The following is a 19,913-nucleotide window of genomic DNA, read 5'->3' on the forward strand; positions in this document are numbered from 1 at the left end:
GGCAAGCACCAATTTCCTTTCTGCCACAGGGTACCAAAGTGGCTAGTAATGCCACTGGTTCTGGCATAACTAGCCAGGGGGAGCATCCTGTGGGGCTCCTGATATTATACAGGTGAGCAGCCTGTGGTGTCCTATTATTGTTTTTTTATTTTATTAATACATATACGAAAAACCTCCATTTATCGATACGCTGTTACTTATGGGCCGGTGCTCTGGACTTGCCCCCCAGGCTAAAAGTTGCCAGCCAGCCCCTGGCAATGCCCCTATTTATTAAGCATATTGTGCATTATTGCTCAATCTGTCTGGTATAGTGCAGGCATGTCCAAACTATGGCCCTCCAGCTGTGAAACTACAAGTCCCATCATGCATTGCCACAGTTTTGCAATTAGGGAATGCTAAAACTATGTCAAGGCATGCTGGGACGTGTAGTTTCACAGCAGCTGGAGGGCCACTGTTTGGACATGCCTGGTATAGTGTATATTTTGGCTCAATCCATGTGGTAAAATGTGAATGTTGCCTTAATCTGTGTGGCATAACGTGAATTTTGACACAATCTGTGTGCCATAGTGTGAATTTTTGCTCAATTGGTGTTAATTTTGTCTCATTCCATGTGGCATAATGTGTAAGAAGCAAGTACAGTATAAGGGGTTACTATTGTGTTGCATGATTTGTAGAAGGAGTATATGGTGTGGTAAACTTAGGTTACCACATAAAAGGTGCTGACATATTGGGGGAAATTTACCAAAATGGATTCGTAAAAAATAGGTGTATTCGTAGGCAGAAATACACCTATTTTTTACACATTTGTATTTTCGGGATTTACAATCCCGAAAATACAACAATTCGTATTCCTAAAGTTGGAACATTCGTATTTGTATTTACAAATACGAATGTCTACACCATCGATAGAATACGACAGAAATCACCATTCAAAAGAATTGTGGTTCCTGATGTACTACGCAGCCGTATTGATAATACGGCTGCTAAGTGGTGTAAAACACCCACGCAAATACGACAGGAAAATACACCTTGATTGTCCTGTCGTATTTGCTTTTAGCCTGCACGGATCAGTCAGATCCGTGCAGGCTTTAGTGTTAAAAAATAGAAAAAAATATATATATTAAAAAAAAAACAGCGTGGGGTCCCCCCCACAGCCATAACCAGCACCAGGCTGAAAGAGCCGGGGCCGGTAATTAAAAATCAGGGAACCCGACAAATAGGGGTTCCCCGATTTTTAACAACCAGCCCCAGGCTCCAGGTCTGGGGCTGGTTCCCAAAATACGGGGGACAAAATGACTAGGGGTCCCCCGTATTTTAAGTACCAGCCCCAGGCCAAACCAGCCAGCAGGGTAATGTCACAGCCGGGGGACACTTATGATATAAGGCTCAGCGGCCAAAACATTAACCCTACCAATCAGTCAGCCTGGCCAGGAGCCCTGGGGGAGTGGGGACCCCCCAAAGAAGGGGTCCCCCCCCTCTAGAACTTACCTGACCAAGCTGAAGCCTGGTGCTGTCCTCGATGCCCCTGGGCGGTGGGCATCGAGCTGATAGTGGTGTAAAAAAAAGGAATAATCTATTACTATACTATCTATAATCTAATACTGGGGCACTATGAGTCTTAGCAAGCCTCCCCCGCAAGCTGGGACTTGGAGAACCACAAGTCCCAGCCTGCGGGGCATTAAAGGGCCCGCTGGGTCTTGTAGTTCCACAGTATTAAAAATAGTAAAATAAAACACACTGACACACACTTAAAATAAAACTTTAATACATACAAAGCCCTTACATACTGATACTTACCTATCTTCTTCCCGTAGGTAGCCCTGGTCCTGATGTCCTGGTCCTGTGTCGGCGTTCTGCTCCATGTCGACGTCGCTGTCGGCGATGGTGTCGGCGTCCGGAGTCCGACGAAATCCATGGAGGAAGCTGTGGAAAGAAACCATACTCACCTGTCCCAGGGCGATGTAGTCCAGGTAAGGGTCTTTGCAAAAAAACAAACCGACACACCGAAGTATGGCGAGCGGCGGCGGTACGTGTCCTACGACCTTTTCATACCCCCACTATCCAAGTCGGCGTGGAGTCGAGAATAGAAAGTTTGGCGAGCGATATCCGCGTCCCCTTGCGGGCTTCACAGGTGTCTGCGTCCCCTCGCGGGGCTTCACAGGTGTCTGCGTCCGCTCGCCACGCTTCGGGCTCGGTGGCTCGCTGCGCTCGGCACACTTTCTATTCTAAACTCCATGCCGACGTGGATAGTGGGGGTATGAAAAGGTCGTAGGACGCGTACCGCTGCGCTCGCCAAGCTTCGGGTTGGCGTGGATAGTGGTGCTATTTCAGGAACACATTCACGCCTGCACACTCACACACCTGAGACAGTAATGACGACATTTTCGGCAACTTTTTTAGTTGAAATTTAACTTGAAGATAACTTGAGGATATTAATGATTCAAATAATACAACATGTAGGTAATCAGCATAAAGAACAGTCCAACATTAATTAAAAAGTCATGATTGAGACTTCCGCTTCCGGCTGCATGGAAGACGCTGCTTGACACCGCAGCTTCGGGCGGAATCCTCATACCGGGCAATTTGAGAGCAGTTTACTGCCCTCACACACCGCAGCCTACCTCCTCATATCCTGCTGACGCTGCAGAGTCATTTGCGGGACCCGAGACCCCCTCATAGCGGTGATCGGACCCGCTGAAGACCGGGTGACGTCACCGCCGCCAGGCGCCATTGAAGTGAGACGCCAGTCTGCTTCCACTAAAGCAGACTTCACAGCGGCTCCCACGCCGGAGACGGGACGCATACCCAGATCCCCTCAACACCAGCCGAGCACCCCTGCCGCCTATATCCATATATTGCTCAGCGCCATCCACCAACGCCAGAGCGGCCATTAAGAAGGGATAAAATCACCCAGACAGCCTGATCACGCTGCAGGAGGACGCAGCTCCGGCCACCACACCAGAGGTACAGTGCCCACAAAAACCTCACAGACTACACTTTTCTGGCACCCACAGCGCCGCTGGCATCAAAACAGCCGCCACTCCAGCCCACATCTCCCTTCCCCCCCCCCCTCTCCCCTATTCCTCATCACTATACGCAGGCATTTTTGCCAAGATAATCTCAGCTCTGCAGTGAGTCACAGCTGACTCCCCCCAGCACTCATATCCCTCCAGAAAGATATACACTATTCAGTGTAAACCTGCAGCAGACATTTAACCCATAACCATGGAAAAAACCCTCCCACCAGAGGGAACCCGCAAACAGACCCCAACAAGGAATGAAAAACGCAGGGCTGAGTTCAATATGACAACAGAAGATGAGGATGGGATCTCCCCTCTCTCCCCTGCTTCTAAAAAATCAGCAGCAGCCCAAGAGAACTCTGATATACCCCAAATACGCAGAGACCCTGACTCACCTGTTACATACAGGGACATTGTAGAAGCCATTAAATCTACCATGACGCCACTACTCTCCAATGCAGTGCAGGAGATTTCTCAGCAGCTCCAACAACTTACTACCAGAGTTTCTGTAAACGAGAACAGACTGGGAGCAGTCTCACATGACCTTCATGTAGTACAAAAAGATATTATAAGACTCCAAAATTACAATTACCACCTCTGGAACAAACTGGATGAGTTGGAGAACCGTTCCAGAAGGAACAACGTGAGACTAGTAGGATTACCAGAAGAGGTGAAGGGCCCTGCTCTCATGGATTTTGTTACCAAGACACTCCCTGACCTACTAGGCATAACTGCAGAATGTAAAGATCTAGTAGTCGAAAGGGTCCATCGTCTGGGATATCTTCCAAAGCATAATGACCCTAGACCAAGGCCTGTCCTCTTCCGGTGCTTGAACTATTTACATAAGATTGCCTTCTGGAAAGCCTTGCGCAAACATCAAAACCTTCTCTGGGAAGGTAAAAGATTATGTATCTTTCAGGACTTTTCTGCAGAATTATCCAAGCAAAGAAAAGCCTTCTCCCCAATATGCACCCAGCTAGTACACAAGAAGCTGAAATTTGCCTTGATGTACCCAGCCCGCCTGAGAATCTTCACTGAAGACACCCATTACGACTTTTCGGATCCAGATGAAGCTACTGATTTCCTTAAAGAAAAATATTCTGCAACGTCTGCTGACATAACAGACAAATGATCCCGTCACTCTAGCCCATGATTGGCTCATGGACCTGATCCTCTCAATCTAAGAACGCCCTAGTTTCTCTCCTAAGACATCACAGACTTCTTACTAGGTCTCAAAGAATCCCTTCTCCTAACTTCTCCTCCACCAACCCCCTCTCCCCCCCCCCTGGACTGCTGCTTATTCATAAGCGCATAGAAGGCAGATACCTTATAGCAAGTCTAAAAATAGCTGGCAAGCCGCATGTCATATGTTCCATCTACGCCCCAAATGCTTACTCCAAGATATACTTCAAAAAAATCATCACCCTACTTACCCCGCATGCTTCCTCCCCTCAAATACTATGTGGAGATTTTAATTTAGCGGCTCATCCTACTCTTGACCGCTCTAACATACCGAAAAAAGACAGATATGTACCCAGAATAAACATCCCATTCATATTAAAAAGCCTACAACTGACAGATACATGGAGAGCTCTTCATCCTACCAAAAGAGAGTATACTTGCCTCTCTGCAGCACACCACACCCTATCGCGTATAGATTACATGTGCACCTCATCCAACCTTCTCCTGCAGGTTAAGCAGCTAAAATACACCCTATTCTGATTTCCGACCACGCTTTAGTCCAAATCACTCTACAAATTTCTAAAGAATTCTCACCACACAGAACCTGGAAATTCCCCTCACACCTCAACACATCAGTACCCTTCCGTGACCACTTGACCAAAGCGTGGGATGACTTCCACACCAATCATGAGCAATGTCTGGCCTCTAACCCATCACTTTATTGGATGACAGTGAAATCAGTACTAAGAGGTGTGATCATGTCTTATGAAAAAACACAAAAGAAACGTCTATCTCAATCCTACGCTTTGGCCCTGAGCTCACTTGAAGAGACATACGCTGAATATCTGAAACACCCTACACACACTCACAAATCCAACTACTTACAATCTAAAACAGTGGTAGAAAACATTTTGCAATCCATGTCAGATAAATCCCAATTCATTACGAACTACAAGTTCCATAAACTAGGCAATAAAACGGGAAAACTCCTCTCTAATATCTTAAATGCCACCCGTCCCCCAATGCTAGTGAACCATCGACATGCCCCTCATGTTGACACATGGATGCACTGGAGCCTTATATTGTAATATTCTATGACTCCAAAAACCCAGAAAACGATTGAACACCTATACGTATTGGTCGACATGCATCTCAACATGGGTGCACTGGAGCCTAACATTGGGGCAATATTCTATTTTGGTATTGGTCGACATACATCTCAATATACTAACATACACGGGACCAGATCCCGACGGTACCTATAGAAATGCAATAACTTGAATTATGTCAAGCATTCAATGCACTAGTCGACATGCCCCTCATGTTGACACATGGATGCACTGGAGCCTTATATTGTAATATTCTATGACTCCAAAAACCCAGAAAACGATTGAACACCTATACGTATTGGTCGACATGCATCTCATGTTGACACATGGGTGCACTGGAGCCTAACATTGGGGCAATATTCTATTTTGGTATTGGTCGACATACATCTCAATATACTAACATACACGGGACCAGATCCCGACGGTACCTATAGAAATGCAATAACTTGAATTATGTCAAGCATTCAATGCACTAGTCGACATGCCCCTCATGTTGACACATGGATGCACTGGAGCCTTATATTGTAATATTCTATGACTCCAAAAACTCAGAAAACGATTGAACACCTATACGTATTGGTCGACATGCATCTCATGTTGACACATGGATGCACTGGAGCCCAACATTGGAGTAATATTCTATTGTTGGTATTGGTCGACATACATCCCATGTGGACACATGGGTGCACTGAAGCCCAACATTATTACCCAGAAACCAACAAGAGAAGATACTAATTGAACACATATACGCATTAATTAAGCCAATCTCAGCTGTCTTAAGCTGTTTCAAACAGTAAAAATATTCACATATACATGGATAATGTACCCATAATTTGAAGAACTAACTAAGGATATATACATTCGTATTAAGGAATAATTGAAGGGATATATACCCTCAAATGACAGGTGAACTGTAGCAGGGGCGGGACCTCTGTGACCAAGAACCTGATTATTGGACCATTCAAATCAGAACAAGCCTTATAAGCCTACCCTGGGCACCTATACTGGTTGCCCTGAGGAAGACCTACAAAGCGTACGCCGGCCGACCCAGCCGTGCGCACGTTCCTCCAGCAATTCCCTACCCCCCTTTTTTTGTGTTCTATGAAATGTATTTATTAGTCCTTTTCAGGACTCTAATGTATTAGCAGCCTCTTGTCACTAGTCACCCTAAGACCACGCCAGCAGCAGTACGAGCTGACAGTGGCACAGGGTTGGACTCAAAGACATACGGCAACTGAAATCCTGTTTGCGGCACTTGTCCCTAGGACAGGGAGTGCGCGCCGATAGCTACCTGTTATACGGAGAACGGACGGCTCCCCGCTAGCTGTACGCGACCATAGTATCAGGTCGACAGCACGGGGTTCTACCTAGTACCTGTGATACTATTGTTACTGTTACCACCAGCCTCTCCTTTTGGGGGAATCATTGCATACCGTCCATATAGGGCAGGTTTAAGCTGTACTGGTTAAAGTCTCCCTGCGACCGCAACTATAAGCTATATTCTCAATAAACGGCGTAAGGAAATAACTCCACACCATCAGCTTAATTAATAACCCTAGCCCAGGTAGCAATGTTTATCCGGGCATTGAATTGATTCACTAGCAGTAACCCATACATATAATAGAGGTGCTGCATCACCCTAAAAACCCGCTCTGTAAGCACTGATTTAATAGTGACCTCAGACGGAAAGGGGTAACCGATTAGTGATATTACTGCATTTCTGTGATAACACACAGCTCAATTGTATTATCAATATACAAATAATACAAACAGCACCACGCCAGATAAACTGGTAATTAATTGAGCTAATTAATTCAATCCCAACCAATTGAGTACCAAATACCGCATCCAAGTAGCTAACAGACAGGCTGTTACATTTGTATATAGAACACAAACCTATTTAAGATTGACACACTTCTCTCCTCAAACAATTGTTTAAAGGTCAAGAAGGAGGAAGCTAGTAGTGTAATTGATAATATTGAATAGAGGGAATTTGCTCCGGGAACTCGCACGTGCCTTTTAATAGCACACTGTTTTCACTTGTTTTAATGTTATTTGTTGTTTGTCATATTTCGTGTTCTTCACTTTTAAAATAAAAATAATAAAAGGTAAATTTTATGACTCTTTTCTATAAATGGTGCACCACCATATGACAATCCATTCTCTTTTCTGTAAAAATCTCATTAAATAAATTGTCGGTGGGAGCACACCCCTGGATCTAATAGAAACTGAATAAACTTGACCAGAGGGGGCCAATTGAATAAATTAAAAAAATATTCTGATATCCATCTCCCTTCCTGTGCAACTGATCACCAAAAGCTCCTACCCACCTACAGACCCCCACAGGAGAGCTCACTACTTCCAACTCACAAATCACACAAGTAATGGCTGACTTCTATACAAACATCTATTCCCATCAACAAAACCAGCCGACACTCACCAACCCTAATGATTCTGAACCCCTTCCTCCCTCTACCTCAGACATTTGGGAAAACCTAGTTTTCCCGCAATTAACTACAGAACAGGCACAGACATTGACAAACCTTATCACAGTCTCTGAGGTTCTAGGTGCAATAAAAACGTTAAAAACAGCAAAAGCGCCTGGACCAGATGGGTTCTCAGGAGACTTTTACAGGATGTATCCTGACAGGGCTGCCACTATACTTATCTCAGTCTTCAATCATATTTTAGTCAATAATACTTTACCCCCTTATTTTAACTCTGCAATTATTAAATTAATCCCAAAACCAGGACAAGATCTAACACTCCCGGGATCCTATCGCCCAATTTCCTTACTGAACTGTGACTATAAGCTGATGACAAAGATCTTAGCGGACAGGTTAAACCCACTACTTCCACACATTATTCACAGTGACCAGACTGGCTTCATAACTGGGAGGCACTCAATTAGAAATGTACGGAAAGTTCTGGCGGTCACACAAAACTCAATCTCCCGGACACAACCCCAGTCATCTAAACTGATTTTGGCCATTGACGCAGAGAAAGCCTTTGACATGGTGCGGTGGACTCACCTCTTCCGTACCATGTCAAACTTCGGCATCCCCCAAAAATATATCTCATTTCTCCAGACCCTCTACACCAACCCTACATCGCAAATTGCATGTAACGGTTTTCTTTCCCCCCCATTTCCCATCCAAAGAGGAACAAGACAAGGTTGCCCTCTTTCCCCCCTTCTCTTCGCACTAGCTATTGAACCTCTCACCATTGCTCTGCGATCCACCCAACACTACACTGGCATAACCATTCACAAGGAAGAATTAAAACTGGCATTATTTGCAGATGATCAATTACTGTTTGTGTCTAACCCCCTGACATCCATCCCAACTATAATGAACTTAATAAACTCCTTTGGCCCCATCTCAGGATACAGAATAAACATAAACAAAATGGAACTCCTACCACTCACACCTCTACCACCAGATGTAGCAACACACCCTACAGTTGCCCAATTCAATAACCATCCTGATACCATAAAATACCTAGGTATAACTATCACAAAAAACCCTTACTCAATGTACAAGGCTAACTTTACCCCACTGATAAATAAAATCGCAGACCAATTAGAGACCTGGACCAAGCTCCCGATATCACTTCTCGGAAGAGCAGCAGTTTTTTTAAAAGCATTATATTCCCAAAAATATTCTACAGATTACAGATGATACCATGCATCCTCCCGACACCAGATATTCGTAAACTCGAAAAACTGATGTCCAAATTTCTATGGGCGGGAAAAAGACCCAGAATGTCACTTGCCAAACTAATGCGCCCTAAATCACAAGGAGGACTTAAAATCCCAAATTTCCTCTTATACTCATGTTCTGTACATTTCAGGTACATATCAGACTGGATGTACGGCAACTCCACATTTGTAGATTCTGACCTTGATGAAAGCATTTTTTACCCTTACTCACCAACCGCCCTACTTCATTCCCCTATAGCAAAAATCCCGCAACACATCCAAAACCATGTCCTCTTTAAGGGTACATATAATGCCTGGCACCTCATAAACAAAAAACTCCACAGAGACCCCCTGATCTCTACGTTTATCCCAATCTGGGGAAATCCCAACTTTCCACCTTCACTGACTAACCCACTGTACAGAACGTGGCGACACAAAGGACTAGACCTTGCCACGAAACTCTTTGACCCAGGAGGAACACTGTTTTCCTTCCAAGCTTTACAATCCAAATATGACCTACAAAAAACGCAATTCTTCATGTATCTCCAAACGCGACATTATGTGACCTCCATCTCCATCTCTAAAGCGTCTGAAACCCGACTACCTGCTAGCCGCTACGAAGGGATCGTGTCCCCCATGCAGACGCTAAAACTTAGACGCTTTGGCGTCTGAAAACCGGACTACCTGCTAGCCGCTAAGAAGCCGGGGGTTTCTGGACTTAGACGCTAAAGCCTCTGAATTTAGTTGGGACTAGGGGTACATCTAAATTTTTACGCTAAAGCATCTAAATTTAGGGTACTCTTTACCTAGAACGGCGCCCACGATGTTCATCGCGGTCGTCGGGCCGAAAATCGCGGTCATCGCGGTGATTGAGGCATCGCGGGTGATATTTGTGGTACAAGATGACCGCGATGGCCGCGATTCCTCAACTTTTTCATTGGCCCCATGAAAAATCGCGGTGATTGAGGCATCGCGGGTGTTATTTGCGGGACAAGATGCCCGCGATGGCCGCGATGGCCGCGATTTCGCGATTTCCCGCTCACACTCACATCTGTAATAGGTTGGAATGACCCTAATTCTGCGTAGTAACATCTGTAATAGGTGGAATGACCCTTAGTCTGCATAGTAACATCTGCAATGGCTCATATCAACTCTAATTCTGCATAGTAACTGATGTTTACAGGACAGTTTTCATAACACAAAAGGGTACATCCCCCTGTCTGAGACCAACCCCCTGTGACAGCTTGTCAGAGTTTCATTTTGTGGGTAGTTTTGTTGGAGATAAGAGCTGTGGTTTGAGAGAGAGAGATTTGTGCGTATTAATTGATTTTTGGAGAGTTGGTGAGCTGATTATTCCTGATTCCTGAGTCCCTGCTGCTGATTGATCCTGATTCCTGAGTCCCTGCTGCTGATTGATCCTGGTTCCTGAGTCCCTGCTGCTGATTGATCCTGATTCCTGAGTCCCTGCTGCTGAATGATCCTGATTCCCCTCTGTGCTCCTGGATCCTGTGCTGGTTCCTGTGATGGCATCTGGAGTGACCATGTATTCCTTGCCCCAGATGGAGGCGGAGGCTATATCATTCCTCCAGGAGCATAAGCTTTTGCCCAAGGAAGCTACTTGTGGCAATGGCCATGCCATGAAGCTGAGCCACAAGGAGGGGATGTGGTGCTGCCACGTCAGAGCCTGCCGGCAGAAGATTAGTCTGCATGTGGGGCTGTTCATTCCTGGATGCTGGTTGTCTTACGTGAACATCATCAGATTCATATTCAACTGGGCAGAGGAGTTGACGACCGGCGACTTTTGTGAGCGTCACCTTGGTATCTCCCCCAAGACAACAGTACTTTATAATAAGTACATGAGGGAGGCGTGCCTCATGGACCTAATGGCTCAGCCCCAGCGGCGCATCGCTGGGCCTGACAAAATAGTCGAGGTCGACGAGACTCTTTTTGTCCGCAGAAAGTCCAATGTCGGCCGTGTGCTACACCAGCAGTGGGTGTTTGGGGGCATCTGCCGGGAAACCGGCCAGTGCTTTGCCACGAAAGTGGCCACCCGGGATGCCCCCACTTTATTGGCTGCCATTGTGGAACATGTGGAGCCTGGCTCTAGCATATACAGCGACTGCTGGAGGGCCTACAATACCGAGCAGCTAGAGGCGGCAGGATTCCAGCACGCAAAAGTAAACCATCGGTACAATTTTGTGGACCCCACAACAGGGGTCCACACACAAAACATTGAACGAATGTGGGGGGCCGCAAAATGGCGCAATAAATGCCACCGGGGGACTGCCAGACATTTGCTGGAAAGTTATCTCCAGGAATTTATGTGGAGGAAGAGCCTGGGTATGGACAATACATTTGAGCGAATATTATATGCATTGACTCTATTAGAAAAAGACAGTTAAAATTGCATTGACTTTTCCTTGTTTGAAAAACCGTTTAAGCCTTTCATGTTTTCTAATTGGACTGTTTGGTACTTCATCTTTCATGCTTACTTTTCTGTACTTTATGCTTTTTTTTGGAAGTAAATTACTTTATGTCTTTTACCCAATGTTGTCTTTACTGAGTCAGTTGAGTGATTTTGCATGTATGACTGTATTTGCATACACACCTGAATTAGGCCCATTTCCTACTCTTCCCCCAAAATAAGTAATATCATTCCCTGTTATCTGAAGCAGTGTTCACCTATCATGTATCACCCCTAGCCGTATTGTGTCCCTGTAATTATTCATGTATCACCCCTAGCAGTATTGTGTCCCTGTAATTATTGTGTCCCTGTAAATTTTGGCCAAATCATCTGCTGTCACCTCTGACACTGCTTATGTGTGACATAGGATCACAGCAATGGTATTCCAATGTATCACCCCTAGCCATATTGTGTCCCTGTAATTATTGTGTCCCTGTAAATTGTGCCCAAATCATCTGCTGTCACCTCTCACACTGCTTATGTGTGACAGAGGATCACAGCAATGGTATTCCAGAATCATTTTAATCAAGTTAACATTGAAATCGCGGTCATCGCGGGCATCGCGGGCATTGAGCTGTGTAATGTACACCTCAATGCCCGCGATGACTGCGATTTTATGCACTTATAGCACTACTAAAGTTAACATTGAAATCGCGGCCATCGCGGTCATCGCGGGCATTGAGCTGTGTAATGTACACCTCAATGCCCGCGAGGACCGCGATGACTGCGATTTCATCCACTAATGTCACTCAAACTGGAAAACTGCATGCAGGGAAGACAGGAAGTGTCCCAGCAAGCACTTCACTCAGCAAAGAGCGCGGAATCCATTACACACTCTGCCCCTGCTGAAATGTAAGTGCCCTGAAGCATTTCTAACTAAATTTGAAGAGTGGAGGGGGGGGGGGCTGGGAAATGATAGGGGGGGGGGGGAGGGAGGGGGAGGGGGCGGGGGGGATGTGAGGGGGGCAGATGGGTTGTGGGGAAGAAGGGTAGGAGGGGGGCCCAGGGGCAGTTGGAGTGGGCCAGAGGAGTAGGGGAGATGGCCAGGGGGAATCAATGTTACTATAACAAAAATCTGCATATAACACTGCTTGCTATGTGCACTAGCACATAGCAATGTATGTCACCATATTATCAGTGAGTGGCTTATGTTGCTGTATGGTATTGCACACAGCAACCAATGTAACTCAGTGAAAATTACAGTGGATAACAATGGTTGCTATGTCAAATAGCGCATACCAACATGTTAAATGTTAATTTACAGTGTCAAATTTGAAATTCTCTTCCAAAAAAAACAGATCAATCCAAAGGACCATAAATTTACATAGGGTACTATGTCAAATGGCCCCCAGAGCCCCACCCTAATTTTTGAAATTACCCCCTTCCCTTGTGTACCACCCTCACTATCTACGCGCACCCGAAGCGTGGCGAGCAGACGCGGATACCTTCACCGGTAAGCGCGTCCCTTCGCGGGCTTCACTGGTATACGAGCGCAGCGAGCCCCGCGAGGGGACGCGGATACCAGTGAAGCCCGCGAAGGGACGCGCTTACCGGTGAAGGTATCCGCGTCCGCTCGCCACGCTTCGGGCTCGGTGGCTCGCTGCGCTCGTCACACTTTCTATTCTCAACTCCACGCCGACATGGATAGTGGGGGTATGAAAAGGTCGGAGGACGCGTACCGCCGCCCCTCGCGGGACTCGCTGCGCTCGCCACGCTTCGGGTGCGCGTGGATAGTGGTGGTGGATTTATATGTCATTGAATTTTGATTAAAGCTTTTTTTTTTTTTTTGTATTGCAGTTGCTGTTAAAGTTGAAATCAATATAAAACCTATTAGGACCTAAATCCTTTTTCCCAAATAAGGTAAATCCTGCTTGAATTGTTCTTCAAATTTACTTGTAAATGTACCCTAAATGCCATTTTTGCCAGTGTACCACCCCCACTATCCACGTGCACCCGAAGCGTGGCGAGCGCAGCGGTATGCGTCCTCCGACCTTTTCATACCCCCACTATCCACGTCGGCGTGGAGTTGAGAATAGAATAGTGTGGCGAGCCCGAAGCGTGGTAAGCGCATCCCTTCGCGGGCTTCACTGGTATACGAGCGCAGCGAGCCCCGCGAGGGGACGTGGATTCCAGTGAAGCCTGCGAAGGGACGCGCTTACCTGTGAAGGTATCCGCGTCCCCTCGCGGGGCTCGCTGCGCTCGCCACGCTTCGGGCTCGGAGACTTTCTATTCTCAACTCCACGCCGACGTGGATAGTGGGGGTATAAAAAAGGTCATAGAACGCGTACCGCCGCCCCTCGTGGGGCTCGCTGCGCTCACCACGCTTCGGGTGCGCGTGGATAGTGGTGGTGGATTTATATGTCATTGAACTTTGATTAATGCTGTTTTTTTTTTCTGTATTGCAGTTGCTTTTAAAGTTGAAATTAATAAAAACCTATTAGGACCTAAATACCTTTTCCCAAATAAGGTAAATCCTGCTTGAACTGTTCTTCAAATTTACTTGTAAATGTACCAAAAAAAATGCCATTTTTGCCAGTGTACCACCCCCACTATCCACGCGCACCCAAAGCGTGGCGAGCGCAGCGGTACGCGTCCTCCGACCTTTTCATACCCCCACTATCCACGTCGGCGTGGAGTTGAGAATAGAAGCGAGCCACCGAGCCCGAAGCGTGGCGAGCGCAGCGATCCCCGCGAGGGGACGCGGATACCTTCACAGGTAAGCGCGTCCCTTCGCGGGCTTCACTGGTATCCACGTCCCCTCACGGGGCTCGCTGCGCTCATATACCAGTGAAGCCCGCGAAGGGACGTGCTTACCTGTGAAGGTATCCGCGTCCCATCGCGGGGCTCTCTGCGCTCGCCACGCTTCGGGTTCGGTGGCTCGGTGCGCTCGCCACACTATTCTATTCTCAACTCCACGTCGACGTGGATAGTGGGGGTATGAAAAGGTCGGAGGACGCGTACCGCCACCCCTCGCGGGGCTCGCTGCGCTCGCCACACTTCGGGTGCGCGTGGATAGTGGGGGTGGTACACTGGCAAATGTCAATGATTTTTGGGAAAAATGGTATCGCATCACATCAGATGGCATGGGAGTTGTGATACCACACAAGTACAGTATAGACATCAATTATTTATAGATGGTTTTGTTTGTGTTTTCTTTTTCCAGAAATGTAAAAAAAAACGTGAATTGACAAATCATTACTGGGCGAAGGTCATCGACATTTACAAGGAGAATAGATGCCTCTGGGAGAAGAAGCATAAAGATTATTACAACAAGGCAAAGAGGAATGAGGCATATCAGAAAATGGTGGCTTACTGTCTAACACGGGAACCTGCTGCAAACATCGCCTGGGTGCAGAAGAAAATGACAAATATGCGGACAGTCATGGTGAAAGAGTTTAACCGAGTACGGCAGTCTCAAAGTTCCGGAGCCGATGCTGAAGACGTTTACTTGCCGAAATTATGGTACTACGAGCGGATGAAGTTCATCTTGGAGCAGAGAGAACAGAGTGGAACAGGGGGAACGGATGCGGAGGACACCTCTTCGTCCGGTGCAGTGGAGAGTGTGGACGTTGTAAGTATTTGCTGTGACATGTCTTGCATGTAAGTGACTGTGAAATGTCATGTTATTACCATTTGCCCTTTTTTTTTCTTTCTAGGAAGTTCCCCCTGAGACAGAGCAGGAGTCTGGGACAGTTGCGGAGGTGGACACTCCGACGACGGAGAGCACTACACCCGCTCTCCCGAGGAGGCGCCGCAGAAGACAGCTGTCCAGCACGGCTCCCAATGTCCAAGGGCATTGTTGCAGGTCTGTACCGGAGGCAGTGCAAAATCCCCCTGACGATTTCCAAATTTTTGCAAATAACCTTGCCATGGAAATGCGGTCCATGGATAAAGACCAGGTCATGCATTGTAAGGGGTTGGTATATTGCACTATGATGCGCGCAACAGAGAAAAGTCTCTCTGCTGAGTGCACCATAGAGCCATCTGCCACGATCGTAAGGCAAGCAGCCCAAACGCCCAACTACCCCTATCACTACCCTACGTACAGTGCGTCGGGTTATGCTCCGCCTCCTTCTCACCCTTTTATGTACGCGCCGAGGCCCCCTATGCCACCAGTCACAGACCCTTCGTCTTTGCCTGGGACTATTTCAAGTGCTCTGTTGAGCACACAAAGTCCCCTCCCAGGTGAAGAGCGCAATTTCAATTAATTAACAATTTGGCTTTATTCGTTTTAAATTATTTTGGCATGCAGCAATGTCCTTGTTCCACTCTTTTCGTTATTTGCTCCACGATGAACTTTGTAGCTCGTAGACCATAATTTCGGTTACTGAGGGTCGCAGTATCGGACTCCTGAACTTTGAGCTGTCCGTACTCGTTTTGCGCCTTCACCATTGACTGTTCCGCATATTTGCATTTTGTTCTGTACCCAGTGCATGTTTGCATCATGGTTCCTTGTTGTACATTAAGCCCCATTTTTTGTATGCCTCATTCCAATTTGCCTTGTTGTAATGCAATTTCTCCCATGAGGCATCTATTCTCCTAAACTGTGAATTACCTTCCCCCAGAACAATGACCTTCCCCCAGAACATATTCTTCCCCCATTTATACTGGGAAAAAATAAAAAAAACAAATTATTTAAAATTCAGTCGTGTCATTTCATTGTCTTTTAATTGAGGGATGCCATGTAATTTTATGTGTTTTTCTATTGTAAGGTTGAACCTGCGTGTATTTTAATTTTTTTCTCCCTTCAGAAATTGAGGGATGCCATGTATTTTGTTGTTTTTTGCTCGCCCATATCGCGATGATTGCGGCCACATCACGGCCACGGGCACCCGTGATGCGACCGACACGCGACAAGATCGTTGATCGCGTCGTGATCGTGTCGGTCACATCACGTGTGCCCAGTAATGTGGCTGCGATGTGCCCGCAATCACCGCGATATGGGCGCCGTTTTAATGTTATCTTGTCTTTTAATTAAGGGATGCCATGTCATTTAATAGTCATTTAATAGTCTAAGGTTCAATCTGCATGTATTCTAATTTTTTTTTTTTATTTTAGAATTGAGAGATGCCATGTAATTTGATTTTTTTTTTTCAGTTTTTCACTTTTCAGTTTTTCCACAGCAAGAAATCGTGCCCATCGCGGCCACATTACTGGGCACCCGCGATGCGACCGACGCGATCATTCATCGCGTCGGTCGCATCGCGGGTGCCAAGTAAAGTGGCCGCGATGGCCGCGATGGGAGCTGTTCTAGGTAAAGAGTACCAAAAAGTTTCCTAATTGTTTTGGCTTACTGAAAAAAATCATGTGTTGGTAATGTAAAAAGACCTACAGGACATGATATAAGCAGGTGGTCTCAAATTAAACTACTAAAGAGGCTCAACACTGTTTAGCTGCCAAAAGCAGTTGGAATTGGGCCTAAACAGTGTGGTAAGTTTTTAGGTGACTATTGTGTCTGTTTGACCTCTTCCAAATGTCTGTACTGGCAATAAAAAAAAGTTTCCAATTTAAATAGCTAGAGAATAAAAACAATTTTCCAGTAATGGGAAAAAACCTACAGCACCTGGTGTTCCCATGTGGTCTCCCACCCAAGTACTAACCAAGCCCAACACTGCTTAGCTTCCAAGATCAGACGAGATTGGGCGTATCCAATGTGGTATGGCTGTAGGTGAGATACAGGCACTTTTTTGCCCTCTTCTACTTCTATAACCAGGTAAGCTAATATAAAAGTTGCCTAACTATATTGGCTTACTGAAAAAAATCATGTGTTGGTAATGTAAAAAGACCTACAGGACATGATATTAGCAGGTGGTCTCAAATTAAACTACTAAAGAGGCTCAACACTGTTTAGCTGCCAAAAGCAGTTGGAATTGGGCCTAAACAGTGTGGTAAGTTTTCAGGTGATGGCTATTGTGTCTGTTTGACCTCTCCCAAATGTCTGTATTGGCAATAAAAATAAAAAGTTTCCAATTAAAATAGCAAGAGAATAAAAACAATTTGCCAGTAATGGGAAAAAACCTACAGCACCTGGTGTTCCCATGTGGTCTCCCACCCTAGTACTAAGCAGGCCCAACACTGCTTAGCTTCCAAGATCAAACAAGATTGGGCGTATCCAATATGGTATGGCTGTAGGTGAGATACATGCACTTTTTTGCCCTCTTCTACTTCTATAACCAGGTAAGCTAATATAAAAGTTTCCTAACTGTATTGGCTTACTGAAAAAAATCATGTGTTGGTAATGTAAAAAGACCTGCAGGACATGATATTAGCAGGTGGTCTCAAATTAAACTACTAAAGAGGCTCAACACTGTTTAGCTGCCAAAAGCAGTTGGAGGCCTAAACAGTGTGGTAAGTTTTTAGGTGATGGCTATTGTGTCTGTTTGATCTTTCCCAAATGTCTGTATTGGCAATAAAAAAAAAGTTTCCAATTTAAATAGCTAGAGAATAAAAACAATTTGCCAGTAATGGGAAAAAACCTGCAGCATCTGGTGTTCCCATGTGGTCTCCCACCCAAGTACTAACGAGGCCCAACACTGCTTAGCTTCCAAGATCAGGCGTATCTAAAGTGGTATGGCTGTAGCTGACATACAGGCACTTTTTTGCCCTCTTCTACTTCCATAACCAGGTAAGCTAATAAAAAAGTTTCCTAACTGTATTGGCTTACAGAAAAAAATCATGTGTTGGTAATGTAAGAAGACCTACAGGACATAATATTAGCAGGTGTTCTCAAATTAAACTACTAAAGAGGCTCAACACTGTTTAGCTGCCAAAAGCAGTTGGAATTGGGCCGAAACAGTGTGGTAAGTCTTTAGGTGATGGCTATTGTGTCTGTTTGACCTCTCCCAAATGTCTGTATTGGCAATAAAAAGAAAAAGTTTCCAATTTAAATAGCTAGAGAATAAAAACAATTTGCCAGTAATGGGAAAAAACCTACAGCACCTGGTGTTCCCATGTGGTCTCCCACCCAAGTACTAACCAGGCCCTACACTGCTTGACTTCCAAGATCAGACGAGATTGGGCGTATCCACTGTGGTATGGCTGTAGGTGAGATACTGGCACTTTTTTGCCCTCTTCTACTTCTATAACCAGGTAAGTTAATAAAAAAATTTCCTAACTGTTCTGGCTTACTGAAAAAAATCATGTGTTGGTAATGTAAAAAGACCTACAGGACATGATATAAGCAGGTGGTCTCAAATTAAACTACTAAAGAGGCTCAACAATGTTTAGCTGCCAAAAGCAGTTGGAATTGGGCCTAAACAGTGTGGTAAGTTTTTAGGTGACTATTGTGTCTGTTTGACCTCTTCCAAATGTCTGTACTGGCAATAAAAAAAAGTTTCCAATTTAAATAGCTAGAGAATAAAAACAATTTGCCAGTAATGGGAAAAAACCTACAGCACCTGGTGTTCCCATGTGGTCTCCCACCCTAGTACTAAGCAGGCCCAACACTGCTTAGCTTCCAAGATCAAACGAGATTGGGCGTATCCAATATGGTATGGCTGTAGGTGAGATACATGCACTTTTTTGCCCTCTTCTACTTCTATAACCAGGTAAGCTAATATAAAAGTTTCCTAACTGTATTGGCTTACTGAAAAAAATCATGTGTTGGTAATGTAAAAAGACCTGCAGGACATGATATTAGCAGGTGGTCTCAAATTAAGCTACTAAAGAGGCTCAACACTGTTTAGCTGCCAAAAGCAGTTGGAGGCCTAAACAGTGTGGTAAGTTTTTAGGTGATGGCTATTGCGTCTGTTTGACCTTTCCCAAATGTCTGTATTGGCAATAAAAAAAAAAGTTTCCAATTTAAATAGCTAGAGAATAAAAACAATTTGCCAGTAATGGGAAAAAACCTGCCGCATCTGGTGTTCCCATGTGGTCTCCCACCCAAGTACTAACGAGGCCCAACACTGCTTAGCTTCCAAGATCAGGCGTATCTAAAGTGGTATGGCTGTAGCTGACATACAGGCACTTTTTTGCCCTCTTCTACTTCCATAACCAGGTAAGCTAATAAAAAAGTTTCCTAACTGTATTGGCTTACAGAAAAAAATCATGTGTTGGTAATGTAAGAAGACCTACAGGACATAATATTAGCAGGTGTTCTCAAATTAAACTACTAAAGAGGCTCAACACTGTTTAGCTGCCAAAAGCAGTTGGAATTGGGCCGAAACAGTGTGGTAAGTCTTTAGGTGATGGCTATTGTAACTGAGTAGAGGGGGGTTGTCTGCAAGAAGCAGACCGAAAGACAAATGTGCCTTTTTGGGCGCACTCTTAATAATATAAATTTGATATGATTATTGCATTAAGACATAACTTTTAATAAACTTCTTACACTAAAAACCTTTGCACTCAGACCATCTCCTGCTCTTCACATATCGTCAGGGGTAACAGAGGAATTATCGCCAGCAGCTGCAGCCCAGACACGCTACCATCGGCAGGGGGAT

At 45.4% G+C, this 19,913-nt stretch overlaps 4 non-coding genes across 4 annotated transcripts; all 4 read right to left on the reverse strand.

Moving 5' to 3' along the window:
• Positions 1 to 17,026: 17,026 nt before the first annotated feature.
• On the reverse strand, positions 17,027 to 17,145 carry LOC146031080 (5S ribosomal RNA). The gene has a single exon (XR_014456557.1). It is a non-coding gene; the product is annotated as a 5S ribosomal RNA (ribosomal RNA).
• A 345-nt stretch (positions 17,146 to 17,490) lies between these two features.
• Positions 17,491 to 17,609, reverse strand: LOC146034689 (5S ribosomal RNA). Its single transcript, XR_014460092.1, has one exon. It is a non-coding gene; the product is annotated as a 5S ribosomal RNA (ribosomal RNA).
• A 793-nt stretch (positions 17,610 to 18,402) lies between these two features.
• LOC146031754 (5S ribosomal RNA) lies at positions 18,403 to 18,521 on the reverse strand. Its single transcript, XR_014457212.1, has one exon. It is a non-coding gene; the product is annotated as a 5S ribosomal RNA (ribosomal RNA).
• Positions 18,522 to 18,860: 339 nt separating this feature from the next.
• LOC146033116 (5S ribosomal RNA) lies at positions 18,861 to 18,979 on the reverse strand. Its single transcript, XR_014458527.1, has one exon. It is a non-coding gene; the product is annotated as a 5S ribosomal RNA (ribosomal RNA).
• Between the last annotated feature and the right edge of the window lie 934 nt (positions 18,980 to 19,913).

This window comes from Crinia signifera, chromosome 8 (assembly GCF_055691185.1).
Source record: "Crinia signifera chromosome 8, ASM5569118v1, whole genome shotgun sequence".
NCBI lineage: Eukaryota > Metazoa > Chordata > Amphibia > Anura > Myobatrachidae > Crinia > Crinia signifera.